This window comes from Marmota marmota, unplaced genomic scaffold (assembly GCF_001458135.2).
Source record: "Marmota marmota marmota unplaced genomic scaffold, marMar, whole genome shotgun sequence".
In the NCBI taxonomy this organism is placed as follows: Eukaryota; Metazoa; Chordata; class Mammalia; order Rodentia; family Sciuridae; genus Marmota; species Marmota marmota.
In genome coordinates, this window is record NW_025999943.1 from 4703090 (window position 1) to 4728468 (window position 25379).

The window sequence follows — 25379 nt, forward strand, 5'->3', positions numbered from 1 at the left end:
CTTTATGGCAAAATTATTTAACATAGCTTTAAGTATTTTCACCTTTGAGTCTCCCACCTAATGATCCTCATACCATTCCAAACCAGAATTATTAGTGACTTCCATATTGAAAAAAAAAGGCCAATTCTTAGTTATCATGTTACTGGATCTATCGGAAATGATAGTTAATGTTTCACTACTTCTTTAAATATTTTTTAAAACTTTTGTTTCATTTGCTTCCATTTCTAATCCTGTCTCTGACTATTCTATCTCAACACTTCCTTACTGAATCTTCCAGAATCCTAAAGTTGATATCTAGACTCAGGATGAATTTTTCATCTGCCACCACAACTAAATTGAATCATATATTTCTTGAAAATTCCAACATGTATGTCTTTCTCCCAATCTTTCTCCTGAAATTAAGATTTTCTTCACAGACGCAATTATTTATGAAAGACTAATATAGAAAATTATATTCTGAAACTGAAATCTAGACTCCTTCTTCTCTACTCATTTTACATTTATCCTTATTTTTAGAAGTTTTCTGTTCTTTTAGATGTTCAGGTCAAAATACTTGGAGACATCCATTACTCTATTTTTCATGTCCTACTGTCAATTTAATGAAAAACATCATCGACAATTCATTCAAAACAAATGCAAAATCTTCACACTGATCACCATCCCCACCACTATTCCCTAAATCCAAGACTGTTTTTTTTTTTTTTTTGCTTTTTTAAAATGGTGAAATATGTAAAACATTGATTGACTAATCTAAATAATGACTTATTGGAATGGACAATTGTCGCAAACCCACAAGGGCATTCCAGCCAAATATCAATCCTGCTCACAAAAGCTCCCTAACCTTTCTAACTGCTTTTATTTTTGTTCTTCTTATGATTTATTCTTAATAAGAATGCTATTTCTTAATGATAATATTACTTTAAAAATAGTCAAACATATTCCTTGACTCCAAATCATCCAGTGGATTCATAATTTACTCAAATGACTTTCCTTAAGCCACATGACTCTGTCTGGTCTTATGCTAAGCCATGGTGTATATGAAATTATATCACTTTGTCCTTCACTCTTTTTATTTCTGGCACTCAACTCCTTGTGTTTCTGAAACAACCCAGGAAAGTAGTTTCAGAAGGAATTTCTTGAACTGTTTCCTCTCCCTGAAATACTTTGCCCTCTACTCTTCTAAGAATACACTCCAACACTGCTTATCAGCTCTCTTCCAGCGGTCATTTTCTCAAACTTTATTTTCTTCTCTTCCTTCTCTCATCACTTTCTTGTATTCATTCACTCATGTTTATAGGATATGCTCCCATCTACACTAGACAATAAACTGTGAATATAAAGACTACATATGTTTAATTGGAGTCTGCATTCTCAGTAATTAGCACATAAAATCTCCCAAAATAAATTTACAGAATAGAAAAGTGTGTTTTATTTTTAATTGAGGATTATCCATGTGTGTCTTTGTAATCCCTTTATAGCTAAGCAGCCTATTAATATTTCCATGTGCAGTTTTATATTTCTCCGTTTTAATAACTTTTAAAACTATAATAGATTTTAAAACCTTTCAACTGTCTTAAATTCTACTCTAAGTATTTAATATTTTAAAGTCGAAGGCTTATTTTTAATAATTTAAAAACATAATTTTATAACTTATGGATCCAACATGAAACTTATGAACAATTCAGTTCTTTTTTAATCAAGATTCATAAATTTTCCTTATGTGCTTATATAATAGAATTTATCTATCTTTCAGTTCCTGGAATATTTGAATTATAATAAATTTTTCTTTAAATTGTGGTTAAGTTTTCCCAGCACATCCTATTATATAATTTGAACTAATTCTGATGGAAAAGTCTCTTTATCTATTTAATAAACTTGTTATAGTAACAAAGCACCTGTATTGTTAATTTATTTCATGACTAAATATAATCCATGTAATAATTTTTCTTATGAATTAAAAGCAGTATTTATATACTTAAGTAAAATCTCTGATAATAGAAATAAAAATAAATTATATATATATGTACTGAGATTTGTCCTCATTATTGCACTGTTTCTTCATTCAGTTAACTTTTCCTAATGTTCCACTGGGTGTCAGGACCCTGCTATGTACTGCATGTTATGTATGAAGTTGGAGCTATATACTAAAGTTGAATATGTTTCCTGCTGTGTCCTTCAAAAAACAGAAGTACCTTATAAGAGACAGAAATGGAAGCAAATAGTTTCAAAATTATAGTAAGTACCAAAATAGACCAAAAAAAAAAATGTTCAAAGTGCTGAAAGGACATAGCAATCAACAGCCCAAAGAAATCTTGAGGTGCCACTTAACAGTGACATTTATTCTCAATTAATGTGCAAGGTATTCATCATGTAGACAATTTCCATGTAAGAATTGAAACAATTCCTGGAAAACAAAATGGCAAAAAGTATGCAACTGAAATACTCATAGCTTCAATGATATTTAAATACAGAGTTTGGGGGCTGGGGTTGTGGCTCAGCGGTAGAACAATTTCCTAGCATGTGAGAGGCCCTGGGTTTGATCCTCAGCACCCCATTAAAATAAATAAATAAAATAATTGTATTGTGTCCAGCTACAACTAAAATATAAATTTTTAAAAATAATTAGTAAATGAATACAGAGTTTTAAAGTATGTATTAATAGAACAAATAAATCATTTAAATGTTCTTTTTTCTTTATTTTTCACATTCCTTATTTTCAAGTTATTTAAACTCAAAAAATTATAAATAAGGGAATAATATCACCTTTCAAACAGTCACATTCTTATTTTAAAATAGTACATATACATATGTGTGTATAAAAGTGTATTTATATGTCCATAAAATGATTCAGGTACACTTATTAGAAGGCTAATATTTGTTATGCTGACAAAATTTTTCTTTGTACACTTTTAATTGCTATAATTCACTAAAGATTTTGTAAATGAAATCCACATTTCAGACTAATATGTAGGAATCAACATTTTTATTTTACTTGAAACAATTAGAATTTTCTTCTATACATCATCTGAGTCTGACAGTAAAGCCCATAGTTCCAGCTGCATTCTCTTCAGTGAATTAGTTTTTAATTACCAACAATTCTCTTCATTTGAGTTGGATGACCAGGATAGCATCTGGGAATTAAGAAAAAACAGTCTCCCCAATACAATCTATTTTCTTAGTTTTACAGTTCCCTTTTTCTGCTATTTTTATTATTACTGAAATTGTCAGCATCATCATTTTTTTTTCTTTCAATACTATTGAATAATTTTAGGCACAATTTCAAGAAAAAGATAAAAGAGAAAGGACAGGCAAAGCCTGGTAATTAAATCAGCAGGTCTGAGATCTCTCCCTGGTAGAATTTTAAAGATTCAATGTCAAATGGCATAAACCTATAGAAAAGTGTAAGACCTATTCTAGAAAAGAGTACTTTTGAGTCTGAGTTATTTCTGTCATGAAGGGCTGAGTTACATTTCAGTGTTGTAACATTTCTAGTGCCTTTAGCCTCTTGTTGAATGCTGGGAAATAAGTTCCCTAGATAATCCAGTAGGCTGGAAACAGACCTCCTTTTTAACAACCAAGCTAGCCAACCTGAACAGGAAAGTGCTTCAAAACAGTGTTTTCCATCTCAGAATTAGGAAAAAAAGAACCAATTTTGCCAGAGAGGCTTTAACATCCACTGGTACCATGATCATAGAAGAGAGTCACGCAGTATCTATTGGTTACTTCCCAAATCATACTGTTGAAACAAATTTGCAATTCTTTTCTGTTACAAAAGAAATGTCATTATGGTCAGCATCCACCTCTGCTACTTTGTATGCATTTTTTGACTGTATTTTAAAGAAATCTCTCTCAAAAAGAAGCCATTTTTTTCTCTTTAATAATATTTAAGTTATATATTTACTTTATAAATGAAGCTTTAATGCAACATAAAATAGTTTCTTCAAATTAATAGTAACGAAGAAGAAACAGCATTTACTGTTTACAACCAGGTAAATATATTTAATATTCAACAATTACTTACTGAATGGTAACCTTCAGCCTCAAACTATTCTTAAGGATGGAGATTCAAACTTGTATATATTAGTAAAGACGAGGACCTGCGGACTCCGCATTCTAGAAGGAAGCACTGGAAACCACAAAAAGAAGGAGACTCTTTAAAGGTATGTGTTCTCAGAACACAACAACTGGGTTAAGATTGAAAGAACATTCCAAAGAGTCAATAAGAATTAGGTTTGTTGTTGTTGTTTTTTTCTTTTTAAAATGTTTATTTATTCTAATTAGTTATACATGACAGAAGAATACATTTCAACTCATTGTACATAAATGGAGAAAATTTTCTCGTTTCTCTGGCTGCACACAATGCAGAGTCACATCATTTGTTCAATCATACATGTACATAGAGTAATAATGTCCTTGCATTCTACTATTCTTCTCACCCCTACACCCCTTCCCTTCCCTCACTCCTCTCTGCCCAATCCATAGTTCCTTCCCTCTTCCTTAGCCCCTCCCCCAATTATGGATTGGCATCTGCATTTGGACTTTGGTTTTTTGGAACTGGCTTATTGCACTTAGCATGATATTCTCCAGCTCTATCCATTTAGGTGCAAATGCCATAATTTTATTCTTGTTTAAGGCTGAATAATATTCCATTGTGTAGATATACCACATTTTCTTTATCCATTCATCTGTTGAAAGGCATCCAGGTAGGTTCCATAATTTCGCTATTATGATTGAGCTGCTATAATGCTTGATCTGGCTGCATCACTATAGTATGCTGATATTAAGTCGTTTGAATATAAACCTAAGAATGACATAGCTGGGTCAAATGGTGGTTCCATTCCAAGTTTTCTGAGGAATCTCCAAGAGTCTATCGTGTGTTAACTAGGAGTTCTCAACAAACAAACCCTTTTACTATTTTTAGAGTTTAATTCTCTCTTCTAAGTCCATGGACTCAATAACCACACAGAATTTTCAACTGAAATAGCACATGGCCCATTATTGGGCTGCCTTCTTACCAGGAACTTTTCAGGAGATCCTTGGAGTCATTTTGCTATATGTTAATTAGAATTTTCTTCCATTTTCTTCACATGCAAGGGCTGGAGGGTACACATAACCTGCTGTCTTAATCTGAGTGTTTTTTACTTTTTGTGTGCACTTCACTTTACAAAATTCCGTATCAACAGAACCCAAAGATAAGAGCAATCCTACATGAGTGTACTATGCTTTTATGATTTCACATTGCTGCTCCCCAAATTCGATGTGTTCATTGTCCGCTACCCTTAGCTGTGACCAGGAGGAGCTATTGGGTGGGGAGGCTGCATGGCATGTGATGAAGCACCCAGCCCCTGCTGCAGGCAGGCTTGCCCTTGCTCACTGGCTCAGATCTTTCTCCTCTGCACGTGGGATTATGGAGATAAAGCCATAGGAAACTCCAATGCCTTGCCAGAGGAATCTGTTCCAACAGCTGCCATCCTCCCTCCCACACACTTTAAGGAGGGGCCTTCAAGACTGGAAAAAGGATTCCTTCTGGCCAAAGCAACTAGCTCAAAGTGAATCAAGTCTACACTGGCTTAAAGGGAGCATCTCCTCTGACTATACTACAGCAAGGGGAGCAAATCCCCGTCTACATTGGCTTAAGACAAGTGAGTCTCCATCTACACTGGCTCAAGGTAAGCAAATATACACAGTGAGCAAGAGAGGGGGCACAGTGGTTCAGGCCTTGAAGAGGATGGCTTCTGGCTCTGGCCCTCACCCTGAGGCCTCTCTAAAAAAAAAAAAAAAAAACTGCCTTTTCAAAATCTTTGCAACATCAAGTTTATTATAAAATTAAGAATGAATTTCTCCCAGAGCATGGGAGAAAGAACAAAGAGCAGGGCAGGGAGACCTGTATGATGTGCTTCGCAGGTGGGGGTAGAAGAGGCTCCTGGTGGATACAGATGTGCTACTGCCTGGAATTCCTGCAGAGAAGCCTGAGACAGTCAGCACACCTCACTCCCACACCATGATGCCGGCCTCCACAGGCTCAGGGTCTTTGGGCTGTCCATCAGTTCTGTCTGTCAGGGCTGGATATTTCTATTACAGCCACTCTCTTTTGGGGCACTGCCATATGGGAGCAGGGTATGCAGCACAGTTGTCACATGCATTTGATGATCCTCCTCCTCAGCCTCTTCCAACCTCTGCTGCTGTGGTGGGATTGCCCTGTGGAGGTACCTTGGGAAGATGAGCTGCTGGGTACAGGGTCATGCTGGGAGGCTAGGCCAAGAGGGGAAGTGTCCACATGGAGGAAGTGGAGAGGGAGGGCAGGCACACTGGCACTTGCAGCACTCTTCTGCTGGAACTGCTTGGCCTCCTCAGGGGGCTGCTGCCACAGGAAAAGAGAGGGCACACTCACTGGAACATTTCTTGGGGGGGACCCTGGGAGGACCCACAGGGCTCACCCTGAGTTCTCTGGTGCTTGAGGATGAGGTAGGTGGCCATCGCGTCGTCAAATCTTTGACTGGCCAAGGACACCCAGGTATTATAGGGGTGGTGACCCATGTTGATAATGGTTTTCATAATTGTGGGATCCAGGAGTTTGGGGAGTGTGTCACTGGAAGGACTGGGTGAAGCAGCTCCCTTGCCCTGGCTCAGCCATGGGTGCCCCATTACCTGCTCTATGGTGGGCCTCTGCATGGGGTCCACCATCAGGATCTCATTGATGACATTCTGTGCTCCCTCAGACATATGCGGGGGAATGTCATAGGTTCCCTGTGTGATGAGCTTCTTCAGCTGCTCTGTGCTGGCTGCCCTAAATGGGCATCTCCCTGTGAGCATAAAATAGAGAATGATGCCCAGGCTCCATACATCTGCTGGGGGGCTCTATTTCATTTCCCTGTGTGAGTTCAAGGACAAAGTATAGGCAAGTGCCCCAGATCCTCTTCAGCTTCTCCTCAGCTGTGAATCTGGTGCTCAGGCCAAAGTCGATGAGTTTGAGATTGACACTGTCATCCACCATGATGTTCTCTGGCTTCAGGTCCATGTGTAAGATACCCCACTGGTGGCAATACTGCATGGCATGCATGACCTGCCTGACAAGTCTGCAGACCTCCTCCTCCTGCCATGCCATCAGATGGGATAAAATCCCATAGCCATCCTCCACCTGCATGCTACATGATAATGTACATATAGTTGATGGTGTCAATGATCTGGAAGAGCTGAATCACGTTTTCATGAACCAAGACTGCCATCATATCGGGTTTAGAGAACAAGAAGAAGTTCGAGGCTACTTTTGCTAAGACCTTTAATGCACCTCTGTCCTGTTGAACAGATGGCAGGCAAGTTTCACCTGGGAGAAACCCCCTTCCACTGTCTTCAGAGAACAACAAGAAACCAACTCTAAAATATTAGTAGGGAATCCTCAGCTTAAAAATGCCCTTTATTCCAAAAATCCCAAAGACAATTAGTACAACTGACTGCTATTTATACATAGTAATTATGTTTCTGAATTGCACAAAATTGACCCAATTATTAATATAGTTGAAATGTGGCTTAAGATCTATGTCCTGAGACCAGAACTAACCAGGCAGAGAAGAAAAGGGAAGAATGATAAAGAAAAGCTGTTCTTCTTCAGAGCTAATGCAGGAATTATTTCAAAAGAGTTTTTAATTAAATTTGTATTTCAATGTTTTGGATTTGACAAACTATGCCTTGGGAGCTCTCTCACTTCACTCTTTATATAGTTCTCTTGGGGCATGATCTCTCTGACCATTGATGGCCACAAGCCCAGGTCCTTGTGATGCTTTGTCTTCTCTAATGTGGCCCTTCTCCCTTGTCCCAGCTTCACCCCCATAAATACAATAACTTCACACCATAGCAATTGTAAATAATAAAATTTACAATAGTAAATATTTATGCCCCAAACAATGGAGCATCTAAGTACTTCAAACTCTACTCAATTTCAAGTATCAAATAGACAATAACACATTACCACTGGGTGACTTTAACACAACTCTCTCACCACTGATAGATCTTCTAAGCAAAAACTAAACAAAGAAACTATAGAAATAAAAAATACAATCAATAATTTAGACATAACAGACACATATAGAATATTTAATCTATCAACAAGTGAATACACTTTCTTCTTAGCAGCACATGGATCCATCTTTAAAATAAACCATTTGTTATGCCACAAAGCAACTCTTAGAAAATACAAAAAAAAGATATACTACCCTGAATTCTACCAGATCATAAAAGAATGAAATTAGAAATCAATGATAAAATAAAAAATAAAAATTACTCCAATATGTGGGGACGAAATAATACACTATTGAATGATGAATGGGAAGCAGAAGAAATCAGGGAGAAAATTAATAATTCTTACAGGTAAATGAGAACACCAGTATATCATATCAAAATCTCTGGGACACTATGAAAGCAGTACTAAGAGGAAAGCTCATTATATTGAGCTTATTTATTAAAAGAATAAAAAATCAACAAATAAATGACCTAACATTATATATCAAAGTTCTAGGAAAAGAAGAACAAATCAATACCAAATGTAGTAGAACGTGGGAAATAAAAATCAAAGCTGAAATCAATAAAATTGAAACAAAGAAACCCCAAAACAATGAAATTGACAAATCAAAAAGTTGGTTCTTTGAAAAAAATAAATGAAATTGATAAATCCTTTGCCACAGTAACAAAGGGAAAGAGAGAGAAAACTCAAATTACTAAAATTTGTGATGAAACAGGAATAATGATGGTCATTACTGAAATATAAAAGAAAATTAGAAACTATTTTGAAAATTTATACTCCAGTAAAATAGAAAATCTTGAAGACATCAACAAATTTCTAGAGACATATGATCTACCCAAACTGAATCAGGAGGACATACACAATTTATACAAATCAATTTCAAGCAAATAAATACAAGTCAACACCAAAAGCCTACCATGCAAGAAAAGCCTAGGACCAGACATATTCTCAGCCAAATTCTACAAGACCTTCAAAGAAGAACTAACACCAATACTCCTCAATTATTCCATGAAATAGAAAAAGAGGGAATCCTTCCAAACTCATTCTAGGAGACTGTTGTGACCCTGATGGCAAAACCAGACAAAGACACTTCCAGAAAAGACAACTTTAGACTGATATCCCTGATGAACATAGATGCAAAAATTCTCAATAAAATTCTGGCAAATTGCATACAAAAATATTATTAAAAAGATAGTGTACCATGTGGGGTTCATCTCAGGGATGGAAGGAAATCAATAAACGTAATTCATCACATCAGTAGACTTAAAGATAAGAATTATATAATCTTCTCAATAGATGCAGAAAAAGCATTTGACAAAATACAGCAACCTTTCATGTTCAAAATTCTATAAAAACTAAGGAGAGTAGAAACATACCTCAACATTTTAAAATCTATCTACATTAAGCCCAAAGCCAACATCATTCTAAATGAAGAAAAATTGAAGGCATTCTCTCTAAAAACTTGAACAAGACAGGGATGTTCTCTTTCACCACTTCTATTCAATATAGTCCTGGAAACTTTAGCCAAAGCAATTAGACAGAAGAGAGAATTAAAGGTAGACAAATAGGAAAAGAAGAACGCAAACTATCACCATTTGCCCATGACATGAGTCTATAGTTAAAATTTCCAACAAATTCTACCAGAAAACTCCTAGAGCTAATAAGTGAATTCATCAAAGTAACAGGGTATAAAATCAACACCCATAAATCAAATTCATTTCTATACCTCAGTGATGAATCCTCTGAAAGAAATAGGTTTTTATTTTGTGTGTGTATTCAAAGAAATTACCATGTTCATATGGTGGAGGTTCAGGAAAGCGTACAGGGTGAGGCAGTGGAGACAGCATGGGAGATTATAGTGGACCTAGTAGGTAAAGAATAAGGATTTGGTATTTATTTAAAGGCAATGAAATTTAATAGTTCTATACTAGAGAATACGACAATATGATTTTTGTCTGAGTAAAATTCAATGTGTCTAAAGAGCAAGAATGAAGGCAAGAAGGTTACATAAACGGTAATACCAGTGATCTACCTAAAAAGTTTGCAAGGGATATAAAGAAAAGTGAATGGAAATGTGTTCTTTTGTTTTTAAAGTAAAGTTATAAAAATAATAGTTTTATGTGAGAGAGTCAGTTTGGAGATTTCCATGTTGAATTCCAGTTTTGCCTTTAAGCATTGTCTTAATGAGAATATCATTGACTGAGATGGAAAATATTTAGGTGGAAGCAAATTTGCATTATAGAGGGGATTCTGTTTAAAACACAACAATTTTAAGAATGTTAATAGAATTGAAAGTGGAGCTAGTATTAGAAAATTTTTTCTTCCTTTCAAAGGTGAGGTCAGACCTAGATATTTAAACATGGGAGTTATTAATATATAGATGGATATAAAAATATCAAAATGCCATATTGTACCCCATAAATATATAGAATTATGATCTGTAAGTTTAAAATAATATTAATAAAGAATAAAAACTGCATGAATTAATCTAGGATAAGTCAGAAAAAATAAGGAATAAATGAGGCTCAGGACCAAGCCAAGAGCAATTCATGGTTGTAGTTACAGGAGAGAGTTGTACTTAATAGCCAGTAATATAAAAATGAGTACTTGAAGTAAAAACAAGAAGTAAAGAAGGCGAGAATACAGAGTCAAATGTTGGTGATAATACTAAATATAAAGTGAAATTGCTGTTGGATTGCACAATCATTAAACTTGACAAAATAGCTTTAATAGAAAGATGGATCTGGCGTCCAGAAATGATAGAAGAAACATGTAGACAAAGTTCATACATAACATTTTAAATATTTTCTTTGACTCATTTTTTTCTCTTTTGTTTTTCAGAGAGAACATAGAAAGAGAAAAAGTGAAGACCAAGAGGGAAATGTGGATAGCAGCAGTTTTTATTTATGATCTCCAATAATATTGAAATTAAAATATACCCTGAGTTTTTCACAGAAGAGAGCAGCTTTGAGAGATATCAGTCACTCTAGGAACAAGTGTCACAGTACTCATTCCCTTGCAGAGTAGCTGTATTATAAATCCAATCCAGCAATATTTATTGTGCATGGTCTCATTCAAAATAGGAAACTGTGAAGAATAGTCAATATATAGGAAGTATGACTCATAATCTCTGCAGACCTATTTCTGTTTATAGTACTGCATTTTATTAAATTCTCAGATTTAATGTTCAGCTTTTGCCATTTATAAAAGATAGCAAAGTTCCAAGTGCAGATTTTTTCCTCCCGTTAATTTTATAGGTTTTCATAACAATAAATTCATTGCTCCCAAATGTCATCTTAGCTTTATTTCCAGAAATTGCAACCTGTGAAAATATCCTCAAAAATAATATTTGTTCTGTAATGTCAACACTATGATTTTATTTTTTATCTGTGATTTCTAAAAGGAAATTAATCAACTTTATTATACTTAAATAAATATGATTTCTTACAGTTAAGTAAATTTCTTCAATCATATTTGTTCCCAATAGCTCTAGTAGTATTATTCCTATCAAATAAGAGTATTCTTAGAATTATGTTCTAAATGATTGCTTTCCTTACTCTCTATTAATGTTTCTAAATCATAATATACATTGTTTTGTCTTATATTTACAGTAATTCTTTCTTACTTAGTTTGTGATTATACCTGATTTTTTTCTTACTGTCTGTTGTTTCATTATTCAGAGAAGAAATAGACATGTTTGCCTAATTCCTAATATCATCTACTTTTTCTTTATTTTTTCAATTGCCTAAAATAGATTCTGTTCCTTTGAAGTCTACTCTTTTTCTTGTCCAGTATGGAATATTCGCTTCCTGTTTAGACCATACATTTGACCCCAGTATTTCCAATTGCCATATGTTTTTATGCATGCATGAATGTATTATTTATTATCTCATATTGCATCTTTATTATTTATGCATATATATTATTTGACATTAAATATTATATATATATATATATATATATATATATATATATATATATATATATTTTATCAAGCTGTCTCTTATCCTATCACACCTGTGGCATTCTTACTATTCTATTTTTTCTTGAAAAGCAAAATAATTACAGTGAAAACTCTTTTCTCCTGAAGTTCTTAATTTTATTAGTCTAATTGTGCAGAAAACTCATGTTTTTTTTTTTCTTTATTTCTTAGTTGTCTGTCTACACTAACTCTAATTCTTTTATAATAGATTTACTAAAGTTGTTCCCAAATCCTTTCAATTCTAAAAATATACATCTATTCATTCCATTACATCTCTATTCATCCCATTCTCAATACTTGATTTACAATTTAGTAGGAGAAACAATTTCATGTTAAAAATATATCTATTACCATTTTTTAAAATCAATCTCCATTGTCCTCTAAGAGTTAACATTATTGATAAGAAATTTAACATCATTAAATTTATGCAACTTTGTAGTTGCCGATATTTTTCTAGGTAAGTATACAAAGATTCTATTTATTCTTCTGGTAGTTCACAATGACTTTTATAGTTATAGTGCATTTTATAGATATAGTGCATTCTATCCTGTCTGACACTTCATAAATATTCTAACTTATAAACTACCTTTTTAAGAATTTGAATTTTCAAAAATTATTTTATGGAATATTTCCAATTTTGGTTTTCTTCTTTTTATCTTTTTAGAACATATTTTTATCAAGATATTAAACTTATAGTAAAGTTTTTATCATATATTCCTTTTGTCACAAATTAAAGATTCAATATTTTGATAAAAATTTATCTTTTTTCCCTTTATGTTCTATTTCCTTGACATAATTTAACTCTTCTATAGAAATTATTTTTCTTTTCTTTTTTGAGAGGAGGGTATGCTGGGGATTGAAAGCAAGTGAACCCAGGGGCACTTTACCACTAGTTATATCACTAGCCCATTTTATTTGCTATTTTAAAACAGAGATTCAATTGCCCTTGCCAGCCTTAAACTTGCAATCTTCCTGCCACAGCCTCCTGAGTTGCTGAGATTATAGCATGTGCCACTACATATGGCTTTTCTATGCCTTTTTTAAAAGATTTTCTAATGAGCAAACATACCAACTCTATTTTCTGTAATTTATTTAATCCTCAGAAACTCTTATAGATTCTTAGGAATAGGTTATCAAGGGAGTTAAAACTATAGAACATAAAACATAAGTGCCACTTTAAAATCAGCTACTTTAAATATGTATTTTAAATATGTTAATGGCTAAGTTCCATACTGAGTGGAGTCTATCCTTCTCCTACTTTTACCAATTCTCTTCCTCCCTCTCTCTCAGCTCAGATAGTGGGTGAATATAAAACTATATAAAAATAGCTTGCAAGATCTTATATCAACAAGAGAGAGTCTTTGCAGCAGCATGGACCCTCATTGTTTCTCACTATGATGGGGTGGGGATGGGGATGGGTATTCTACTTACTACCCAAGGTTGGAATCTACCAATATGTGTGACTGATGATCTTTGGTTTTCTCAATCTGGCATTGCCAGTGCATAACTATGTCATATGGATCACCTAATTTTTTTATTTGATACTGTGGGTCTTTCTGAGGTGACTGTGTTTTCTAGTTTGTCTCTATTTTTTTCATTAAAAATTATCACAAACTTGCTGCCTTAGAATAACATTTACTATCATACTATTTTGAGTCCAAAAGTAAAGTTTAATATCAAAAGTGTTGGGAAAGTTATGATCCTCTTAGAGGCACAAGGAAAGGACAACTTTCTTCATCCTTTCATCTTGAAAGCTGCCTACATTCCTTGATTTATGGCCAGCTGGAGTGTAGCATCTTAAAATATTTGTTTCTGATGTCACATTTCCTTCTCTGACTCTGGCATGCCTACTTTTTTCTAATAAGGACTCCTGTATTTACACCGGTTCAACCCAGATGAACCAATATCATTTCCCCATTTTAAGAACCTTAATATATCTCATCAATTCTTGTCATGATTTAGCTATAACATGTCTCCCAAATGATAATGTGTGAGACAATGCAATAATGTTCAGAGGTGAAATAGTTCAATTTTGAGAGTCTCATCCCAATCAGTGAATTAATCCACTGATATGAATTAACTGAGCAGTAACTATAGGATGGTAGGGTGTGGCTGGAGGAAGTAAGTCACTGGGTGCATGTCTTTGGCTTTTTTATTTTTCCCTGGTGAGCAGATCATTTTCTGTTTACTGAGCAGTAACTGTAGAATGCCAGAGTCAGAGAAGGAAATGTGACAACACAAACAAATATCTTAAGATGTTACCCTCCAGCTGACCATTAGAAAAAAGTAAGCATGCCAGAGTTAGAGAAGGAAATGTAACAACTGCTTTCCTGTTTCACACCCTTCTGCCATGGTGTTTTGTTGGTCCCAGAGACCTCTGAAACCATGAGCCAAATATATTGTTCTTCCTCTATGTTGTTCTTGTCAGGTCTTTTGGTCACAACAATGGAAAAGGCTGACTAAAACAATTCCAAAGTCCTTTAAAAAAAAAAAAACTTTATTAGGAAATTATAGCTATACATAATATTGGAGTTCATTATATTTTCATTATACAAGCATGGAATTTAATTTGTTCTAATTCAGTCCCTAATAATTTCTCTTTTCCTCCCAATCTTCCTTCCCCCATTAGCTTCCTCTATTCTACTGATTTTTCTTCACTTTATGTATTTTTTTAATTAGTGCATTATAGATATACCTAGAAGTGAAATTCACTTGGCATATTTTACATTTGTACACAGTAAAGTTTGGTCAGCTTCATTTCACTATCCCTTCTTTTTTCTGTCCCCCACCCCCTCAATCTCCTTCTCCTACTGCACTGACCTTTCTTCGATTTTTATGGGATTCCCACTACTTCTCTTGTTTTGTTCCTTATTTTGGTCTAATTTTCTGTGTATGAGACAAAGTAGTAAAGACAGATTTTACTGAAGAACTATTGCAACTTCGGACAGAGACTTTGACATAAAACATTGCTCAGTTCCAAATACAAGTGGAAATCTGTAGCAAAGCAAGAAAAATGCAGTGAATAGAAAATTATTAAAGACAACATCAGGGGAATTCTTACTAAACTGACAGGATCCTTACTATAGTCAGGCTGGAATGGCTTGAGAACAAAGCACAAAAACAAGGTCTAGTCCAAAAGAAGACTCAACTAAGAGGATGCTAACTAAAATGTGGTTAAGTAGAAAGTCTCAGTTGCTAACACAGCCCACTGATTCTGTACCTGAGAGATAATGTAGCAGTGTCTTGGTGAAAAGCTATGTTTCAGTTAAAACATTTTATACCCATTAAAATATTATATTAGAGACAAAATGTAAATATATAACAGCTCAGAATTTCTCAAATATTTTTTCAACATTTGAGATTAGTATGAGCACCTTATGAACTCTAGATAGGGCAAAGGGGTGGGAGGGGAAAGGAGGGGCATGTGGGTAGAAAAGATGGTGGAATGAGATGGACAACATTACCTTAAGTACATGTATGAAGACATGAATGGTGTGATTATACTTTGTGTACAACCAGAGATATGAAAAATTGTGTTCTACATGTGTAATATGAATTGTAATGCATTCTGCTATCATGGATAACAAATTAGAATAAAAATACCCTTTCAGAAAAAAGAAATATATAAGCACCTTGGCCCAAACACAAATTATTTTTTCTCATTCATTTTTTTTTCTTATTTTATTTTTAAAATTGGCACATTATAGTTATACATAAAAGTGGAATTCATTAGTATGCATTCATACATGCACATAACATGGTTTGGTCAACGTCATCTCTCTGTTCCTCCCCTTTCACATCCCTCGTCCTCTACACACTGTTCTCTTCTCTATTTTCATGACACCTCCCACCTTTGAAAAATTCCTTATTTCTCTCTAACTTGTGCATATGAGAGAAGATTCAATCCTTGACTTTTTCAGTCTGGCCCATTTCATTTAGCCTGATGTTCTCTGGTTCCATCCACTTTACCAGTAAATGACATAATTTCATTCTTCATTATGGCTGATAAAACTGATTGTGAATAGATGCTACATTTTCTTTATCCACTCATCTCTTGAGGGACACCAACATTGGTTCTATAACTTGGCTGCTGTAAAAATTGGTATGCATGTATCAATATAATTTGCCAATTTTAGGTCTTTTGGATAAACACTAAAGAGTGGGATAGCTGGGTTGTTTGGTGGTTGCACTCCTGGTCTTTTGAGGAATCTCCATACTGCTTTTCAAAGGGGTTTATCTAAATTGCAATTCCATCAACAATGAACAAGTAAGTGTACCTTTTCCCCACATCCTTGCCAGCATTTACTGTTATTTGTATTCTAGATGGTTGCCATTCTAATTGGATTGAAATGAAATCTTAATGAAGCTTTAGTTTGCATTTCTCTGCTTGATAAGGATATTAGGACATTTTTTATATATTTTTAACAATTTGCATTTCTTCTTTTGAGACATACATGCTTAGTTCATTTGTCCACTTATTGATTGGGTTGTTTGGTGGGTTTTTTGTTTGTTTGTTTGTTTTGTTTTTGGGGTGTTTTTTTTGTTTTGTTTTTGGTATTTTTAAAAATTTTATATGTATTCTAAATATTAATTTCCTGTTAGAAGAATAACTGGCAAAGATTTTCTCTCATTCTGTAGGTTCTTTCTTCGCACTCTTATTTCCTTTGCAATGCAGAAGATGTTTAATTTGAAGCCATGCCACTTATTGATCCTTGGTTTTATTTCTTGAACTTTAGGAATCTTAAAAAGGAAGTCAGTCAGTGCGCCAATATATTGGAGTGTTGACCTAATGTTTTCTTCTAGCAGTAGCAATTTTTCTGTTCTAAATCCCAGTTATTTGATTTATTTTGACTTGATTTGGGGGCAGGATGAGAGACAGTAATAAAATTTCATTTTTCTAAATATGGGTATCCAATTATCCCAGCATCACTTATTGAAAAGGATATCTTTTCTCCAGTATAGGTTTTGCCACCTTTATCAAGGACCAGATGCAAAGTATCTATATGGATTTGTCTCTGCATACTCTATATTTTCATGTTTGCTTTTATGCCAAGTGAACAATGCTGCTTTTGTTACTATAGTTCTATAGTGTATAATTTGACATCTGATATTGTAATGCAATTAGCATCACTTTTATTGGTTTGGCAAATTCTCCATCTGAATTTTAGGGTTGTATTTTTTTTAATTCTATTGATATTTTGATAGGGATTGAAAGGCCAAGGTCCGTCATCAGAGATTAAAATGCACACACACAGACAGCAGTGACAAAGATGAAGCACCTCATTGCAAGCTGGTGTTAGCTTATATAGAAAGTGAGAGTCAGTTATCTTAAACCAGGAAGCTCCCGGGGCCAATCATAGTAAAGGTCGGGTCATCACCTACAGTGCACACACGTCCGCCCTGCATAAGATTCATGGGGGGCATGAGCAGTCCACGAGTACAGAAGACGGGAGGACCAATTAGAAAGTTTTCAAAAAAACTTGTTATCCGCCCACTGGCAACTTGCCCGTCGCCATGTTGCATTAGGGGCTCCTTATCTGAAAGGCCCGGGGAGTTCTAGCTGCCCAATGGCAATTTGCCCACCGCCATGTTTGAAAGGCCCAGGGAGTTCTCAGGGAGACTCCCAACAGGGATCATATTGAATCTCTTTACACCTTTGGTAATATATCTATTTGGATGATATTAATTCTTCCTATACAACAACATGGTAGGTCTTTCCATCTTCTAAGATCTTCAATTTCTTTCTTTAGTATTCTATAATTTTCACTGTAAAGTTGTTTCAACCCTCTTGGTTAGATTTATTACCAAGTTTTGTTCTGTTGTTAAGGCTATTATGAATGGAACTGCTTTTCTGATTTCTTTCTTAAAAGTTTCATTATTGGAGTATTAAGTAATCTATGGATTTTTGTATATTAATATTGTACCAAACACAAATTTCTTGCCATGTATTGTTCATTTACTATTTTGTTATAAATTTCCCTGTGATGTATTAATTTATGGCTAGTATGAAAAACCATAAATGTGTGAATATATGTGTGTGTATATACACACACACATATATACATATATATATGGTGCAGAATATTAAATGATACTGAAAAATGGATAATATAAGCCTATTCACATATCTTAAGCCAAAAACAATTGTCCTAAGGAACTACAGTGATAAAACAGTATTTAAAATGGAAATAAATAAGGGTACATCAAAAAAATAACAATAGTGAGATTATTAACATAAGTAAGTAAACATCTGATACATTTGCCAATCCTGGGTTCTAAATAGCTTGTTTAAGCTCATGGTGGGAACATAAATGAATTAAATTTTTAAACAGCATATAACTATCATTTTATTTTCCTTTACTATAGTTCCAGCTATATTAATGTCTCTGCCTTGCATAAGGAGCCCAGTGACAGGTTCTAGAAAGGACCATAAAATGTTTCTAATTCTAGTCTAGAAAAGAACAACTTCTGCAACTATGTATGGGAATGCTTATAATTGGCTTATGACTAGCTTCTCCAAATGATATTTTTCCCCTAAACATTTCTCACAATAAACATATGTATATTTAGTTCTCAAAAGCATTATGAAAGTTTAAAAAAAATAACTATGAGTATCATTAATTTGTTCTATGACTATGGTGAGATCCTATGTATTTATTGATTCATAAAAATGCTTATTTTATGCTTGACCATTAATGATGTACTATTTATTTTTAGAAACTCTTGGTTAAAGAATAAAAGAATAGCTTTGTAGTATATTTTACAATGTGGAACTGTGTGAGGGTAATATGCTATGACACACCAGTATGATGCAGAGCCAACTTCACATCAATAATATGTAAAGTAAAGCTGTTTACAAGTCAAGGGATCCCCTTTGAGTTTAAGCTCTCAAACTGTGGGAAGCTTCTTGGCATGCAGATTCTTCCACCTGTTCTTAGATGAAACATAAACGTGAACCATGGGAGATGTGACTTTCAGTTCTAAACAGAAAGCATTTACTTCATAACTTTGCAAGGGAAAACTACCAAGTATGCCCAATTAGGTGTTGAATACTTTAAATATTTTCTTTTACCAGTCTGAATTTTTTGCCTAGGTTTATATTTTTTCTTTTATCAAAAAGATGTACTTTTAATTTGCTTATTCAAAGTAGACAAGCATAATAAAAAATTAAGATGGTAATATGAGAATTTCAGATTAATTAAAATTCTATTTAGTGTAGCATTTCATATTATTTAGTTTTATTAAAATTTAATTGATTGATTGGAATAATATATATTTCAGTTAATCAAGCAGGTTTCAGAAAACAGATGGGTAGAAACATGAACGCCTGAAGGTATCTGTTCACCTTTCATGTATGCTATAAGTAAGAGTAACATAGCCATGGTAAAAGGAATTGTATGTTACCTTGAGTGATTAATATAAAACCTGAAACCTCTCCTTAAACTGTTCTCATTTCTTCAAGGTTAATAAAAAAAAGGTCCTCTTAAATAAAATTGATGGACTAAGTGTAGCGTCCAACTCAACTGGATTCAGAACTTGGAAGCAGATTAATATTGAAAGTAACACTTTTCCCATGGAAAAAGAAGGTAAAAATCCCACTCGAAATTACTGGTACTTTTCTTAACATCAGAATAAAGCAGACCCTGGCATAGTTAAAATAAATTATAATCTAAATAAGAAAAAAAAAGAAACAAACTAAAGAAAACCTTTAGGAAAGAGCTGTGGGAACATATAAGTCATAGTTTCTCAGATGTTTCCCCACCTTTCCCCACAGCTCAGTTCTTAAATTATTCCTTAGCATCTGAGTTTAACACATGTCCCTATGGATCCAACCCAGGGACCCTTACATGGAAGGCATATGCTCCACCACTGTGCTACACACCCAGCCCATATTCCTGAATCTTAAACTACTTGAAGAATACTTTTTAACATTTACAACTAAAAATGCTGAAATATTTGCTTAATATTAAAAAGGATTTTCCTTTTCCTTTGTTTAAATAAGAAGTGGTATTTAGTTTTTTTAATTTTATTTTTTAGTTGTAGACGGACACAATACCTTTATTTATTTATTTGTTTGTTTGTTTGTTTATGTGTTGCTGAGGACAGAACCCAGTGTCCCATGAATGCAAGGCAAATACTCTACCACTAAGCCACAATCACAACCTGGAGTTTAGTTTTAGATGCATTTCTTATTATCAAACTAGCAAATGTGTACTGAAAGCATAAATAATTCCCTTTATATAAACATTTAAAATATTAATAATTCTAACAAAGCAAACATATCTAGAAATCAAATTGACAAAATAAAACAATAGTCAACACGAGTTCCTACTAGGCAACAGAAAGAAGACAATAGCAATAAAAATTTTTACTTTCTTTTTCTACTTTTTTTAAAAAAAATTCTGCCCAAAGGTTTCATGTAAAACTTGTGATAACAGCATTTTATTACTGGGGATGGGTGAAAACATGAGTGAGTCAGCCTTAGGATAAACAAAATCACAAAGTTTTGGCAATGTTTGAAAATAAATATTTACTCATTAAGCATATGGAAATAAAATGGAATATTCAAGTATGGAAGAATTTTAATGAGAATAGAGAAGTAATTATTATTATCAATAAACACAGTATGGCATGGGTCCTCTCAAAATATGTAATTAACATTCTTGTGTATTTTAGGATATGTAAGAATGTTTTAATTGCTATGATGCTAAACTTAGGGACTGAAATTATTACTCACCCATCTAGTTACTGGAATAAATTTGTAAACAAATTAATGTACTTTGTGCATTTTCTTATAAGCCCAATAATTTTTCCTTATTGTTTCTTCTGATAATGAAATACCAACTATACTTTAAATCACTACTGCTCCCAAATTCTCTGTTTTCTCAGGTACAGTCTCACTAGTAACTCTAGGGATGTGATATGGCCTGGTGTTAGCAACCCAGCATAGCTGACCAGAAAATAGGTCATGTAACACAATCAGAGTCTATGCGACCTCATCTCTGGACTTTCCTTGCTCCAAATATACAGAGAGGCTAATTATTCTTTCTACATGAGCAAGGAGTCTGAAAGACATTATAGTGTCACTGCATGCTGACAATTCATGGTGACACATTATATGAAAAGAATGCCAACAGCGTTAGAACCTAAGAGAGGACAGTAAGAATACATAGACCGTAGGTCCAGCTTCACTAAACTCTGAATTTCAAGCAGCATAAATTATTTTATATATTTTATTTTTTTTAAATATACATGACAGTCGAGTGTATTTTGAAATATTATACATACATGGAGTATAACTTATTGTAATTACTATCCCATTCTTTTAGTGGTACATAGATATATGAACATAGGAAAGTTATGTCTGATTCATTCTATTTTCTATTCCCATCCCTCCCCCTTCCCTTTATTCCACTTTTCTAATTCAATGCACTTCTATTCTTCCCTCCCCACTCTCCTTATTGTGTGTCAGCAGCCGCATATCAAAATATTTGGCCTTTGCTTTTATGAGATTGGCTTATTTAACTTAGCATAATAGTCTCTAGTTCCATACATTTACTGACAAATGCCATAATCTCATTTTTCTTTATGACTAAGTAATATTTCATTGTGTATATGTACAACATTTTCTTAATCCATCCATCTGTTGAGGGACATCTAGTTTGGTTTCATAACTTAACTATTGTGAATTGAGCAAAACAATTTGTATTGGGTTTTCCTTTACTTGAAATTTTAAAATAAAATTAACAGGAAACTTTAGATTCAAAAAACAACATGGATTCTAAGAGGTAAATGTATAGAAATATGAGTATTTAAGAATATTTTGAGAATTGGCATCTCCTGCAACCATCCCTCTTCCTTTTATTTTTTTTCTCTTGTCAATCCTTGATTCCCAAGGATTAAATGGCAAGACCCCCAAAATTGTGAGTATAAATACCCAGTCTTCTTAATCAAACTAGTTATAGCAGAAAAGAATGTATGACCCACACTTATCCAAACACATTTAGATTAAAAAAATAAATAAAACAGCTTAACACTGGGTATTCTTGCAGTCATGATTAGAGGATGCCTTAAGAAACAGATGAGCAAGAAGTAAAGGAAATGTATCTTTATGGTAAAATTGCATCTTCCTCTTTATATGCAAACATATAGTTGGAAATTGTAGATATAGATACTGGATACTCACAATGTCCTATCAAATATATTTGCCAACTTCCATGTAATTTCCACAAGTTTTGATGCTATGTGGGTTGCAGCTGCATTAGGATGTGTAGGCTGGATTATTTCATCTATGATAGCCCTTAGATTTCAACTTCATTTTCTAAATTTTCCTGCCTGATTCTCTTTCTTTGCTTTATTAGACTCCCATCCCCTCTTCTGTTTGCTCTGTGGTTTTCCAGTAGCATCAGAGGGAGCTAGAAGAAAGATAAAATTTTTATAGTGTAGTAATTAGAGTACCAGGTAGAGAGATCAGTGAATACATGGCTCTGTGCTAAATTCTTGCAGATGTTTATGACTGAATCTCTGCCAGGAATTTGAAAGCAATGTCTGACTGTTCCAGGGAGCTACAAGCAGCTCTCCCTTTCTGCACCTCTAGGTCCAATCTACTTACAAGCAACATGATAAAATAGCTTGCATCTCTCTAGTTTGCTGAGCCAGAAACAAGATTCTGAAACTTGGTGATTTTTTTTTCAAATCTCCTTTTTGAAACTTTTTCAAAAGCATATTGTATTATAAGCAAAAGTATGCTTTATATCATAATTATCCAAATTTCAAACAGCTGTTGATAATTAGTACTCTTTTTCACACAAAATTATTTTTAGCCCAGAATTGTTTCATTTATATTTGTGAGATTATCTAGGGATTTTGATGAAAGTATGGGTATCCTTGGGACGTGTCCCAGCTTTAATTCATCAGAATCTACAATGGAGGATCTTCTATTCATGATTTTTATCAGGTCTCAAAGCAATTCTTATCCTCAGGAAAGTATGTGAAATGCTGATTTGGTCATGACCAAATCTCTCCAGTTCCCACTTTATCACCTACATCTAATTAGTAATCAAATTACCTGTGTATTTTGAGTAATGTTTTCCTCAATCTACTCCAATGTCCATACCTACTTGCATCCTTTACATAAATCCTTTGTTTCTATAATTGTCCTGACTGTCTTGGTTCAGAATGATGTAACAAAATACCATATACTAGGTGGCTGAAATTTTTATTTTCTACAATTCTGGGAGCTAGAAAGTCCCAGATGAAGTGGCCAGTGGATCTAATGTCTGTTGAGGGCACTCTTCATGGTTTGGAAATGACTATCTTCTTGCTAAGTCCTCACATGTTGAAAAAGAAAGAGAGGAAGTCTGTCCTGTCTATTCTTACAGGTTCACTAATACTATTATAGCTTCATCTCCATGAAGAAGTTTCCTCCCATTTATCCTATTTCCAAATACCATCACATTGAGTATTAGGGTTTCAATATAGGAACTTAAAAGGACAAAAACTTTTAGTCCATAATAGAACTGCATACCTTTGTTGTTTTTGATATATAATACCGAATTTCCTTGTAAAATTAATGTTTCTCACATATGATGCATAATAGGAAATCAAATCTAGTAAATTTGTTTTTTGTTCCTCACATATTGTCATTTACCTTTAGTTTCTCAGCAACACACGTGCTTTTCCCTCTACATCAGTTTAGGATCTGGTTTGGAAAGAGGAGAGATTAACTATAGCTAAATTTAACAGAAAATGAATTTATTGAAAGAATCTGCCTAAAGAATTATCAGAAAGGCTAAAGAACAAGATTAAGAAAATTGTCAGGAAAAAAATAAAATAGGAAATGTGAAATTCAACAACTATAATATCACAGAAACACATCTTTTTAGAAACCTCCCATGTTCCAAAGCCATTGCCTCCCAATATCACCTCTCTAATCTCCATACCAGCCCTGCTAGTAAACAAATTTTCTTGATTGACCATTTATTTTTCAGCTTTTCTTTCAATAATCAAAGCTGCAAGATCATCTAAATGGATGATTGTAGATCATGCACTTCTTGTAAAATCTCCCAGATGTGAAAACTCAAAATGTGTGTTCCTTTCCTCTCCTATAGTGTAGGGAGAATTCAGAATCACATAATGAGAGAGTGCCTCAAAATATGTAGCATGTGCATATACTAAGTAGTGAAATTATTGACTCTAATAATAAACAGATTATTTCATTGACATCCATATAAACACTTCTTCCCATATTTGAACTTTCAAACCCCCAAAAATGTTGCTTCCCCCAAACCTAAACCTATTATCCCCTTTTCAATGCTTTCCATGTGCAATATTTATGCATATGTGAACATGTGACCCAAAAGGAAGTAAGCAACAATACCGTCACATCTAAAATTGAGGCCCAGAATTTGGCTCTGTCCATTTCTCTTCCAGTTCTGATTTAATGCGATCTAAATAGTATCTCACTTAAAGATCAAATTGCATAGTTATCTATTATCAATACACCATGTGTAATCTGATGAAAAGAAGTAATAGAGAAGAAAACATAGAAAATAATATATATTTTATACACATATACATGTGTGTACATGTATGTTTTTCATAAAAGTAAAGCAATAATTTTAGACAAGAATAATTCTTCATCTACAACTGATCACTGAATCACAGATGGAATTCATACTATATCTCCTCTATTAACTACTATGTTTTCTGCAATTTCAATCTAAAACTCAATTGTCTTGTTCTAACTCTTCTTTTGTAACATAAACTTTCATTTCTGAAATATCTGAGCCTGTGCTGTCCCTGCTTTTATACCATTGCAGTAGTCTTTCTTTAACATTTACCATTAGATATAAAAAGCAATGTAGTATACCCAGAGAAAATGTAAGCTTCATTTGTACTCTATCCTGCTTTCCAATTCTTGAAAATTACTCAAACCAACATCAAAATACCTGTTTCTCCCCAAGAGAAGAAGCCAGAAGCCACAAAAAAGAAGTCAAGTTGCTGTCTCATCTTGTGATTCAATGGATGACTGGTTCACTCACAAGTGTCTATCTTTGAGCATATTTGAAATCTCTGAACTGCACAATATAACACTCATAGAAATAGAAAGCAAATATTTTGTGTGTGGATATTTCTGCGTAGCTATGGGAAGTACCACCTTCTAGTTTCACTTATTGACTTCCAGACCTATGTAAAATATATTCTATTCCTTGCATAATGCTCTTCACATATGATGCCTGTTGAAATTAGTGATCCCCATTGACACTGGCCCACTGCCTTCCTTGTTTTGCTGCATAATGTATTCCTTTGTCAGAAGCAATGTTTTATAAAAACACTAAAGTGGTTTGTCACCACTTAGTAAGCACATGGATAGTGGTA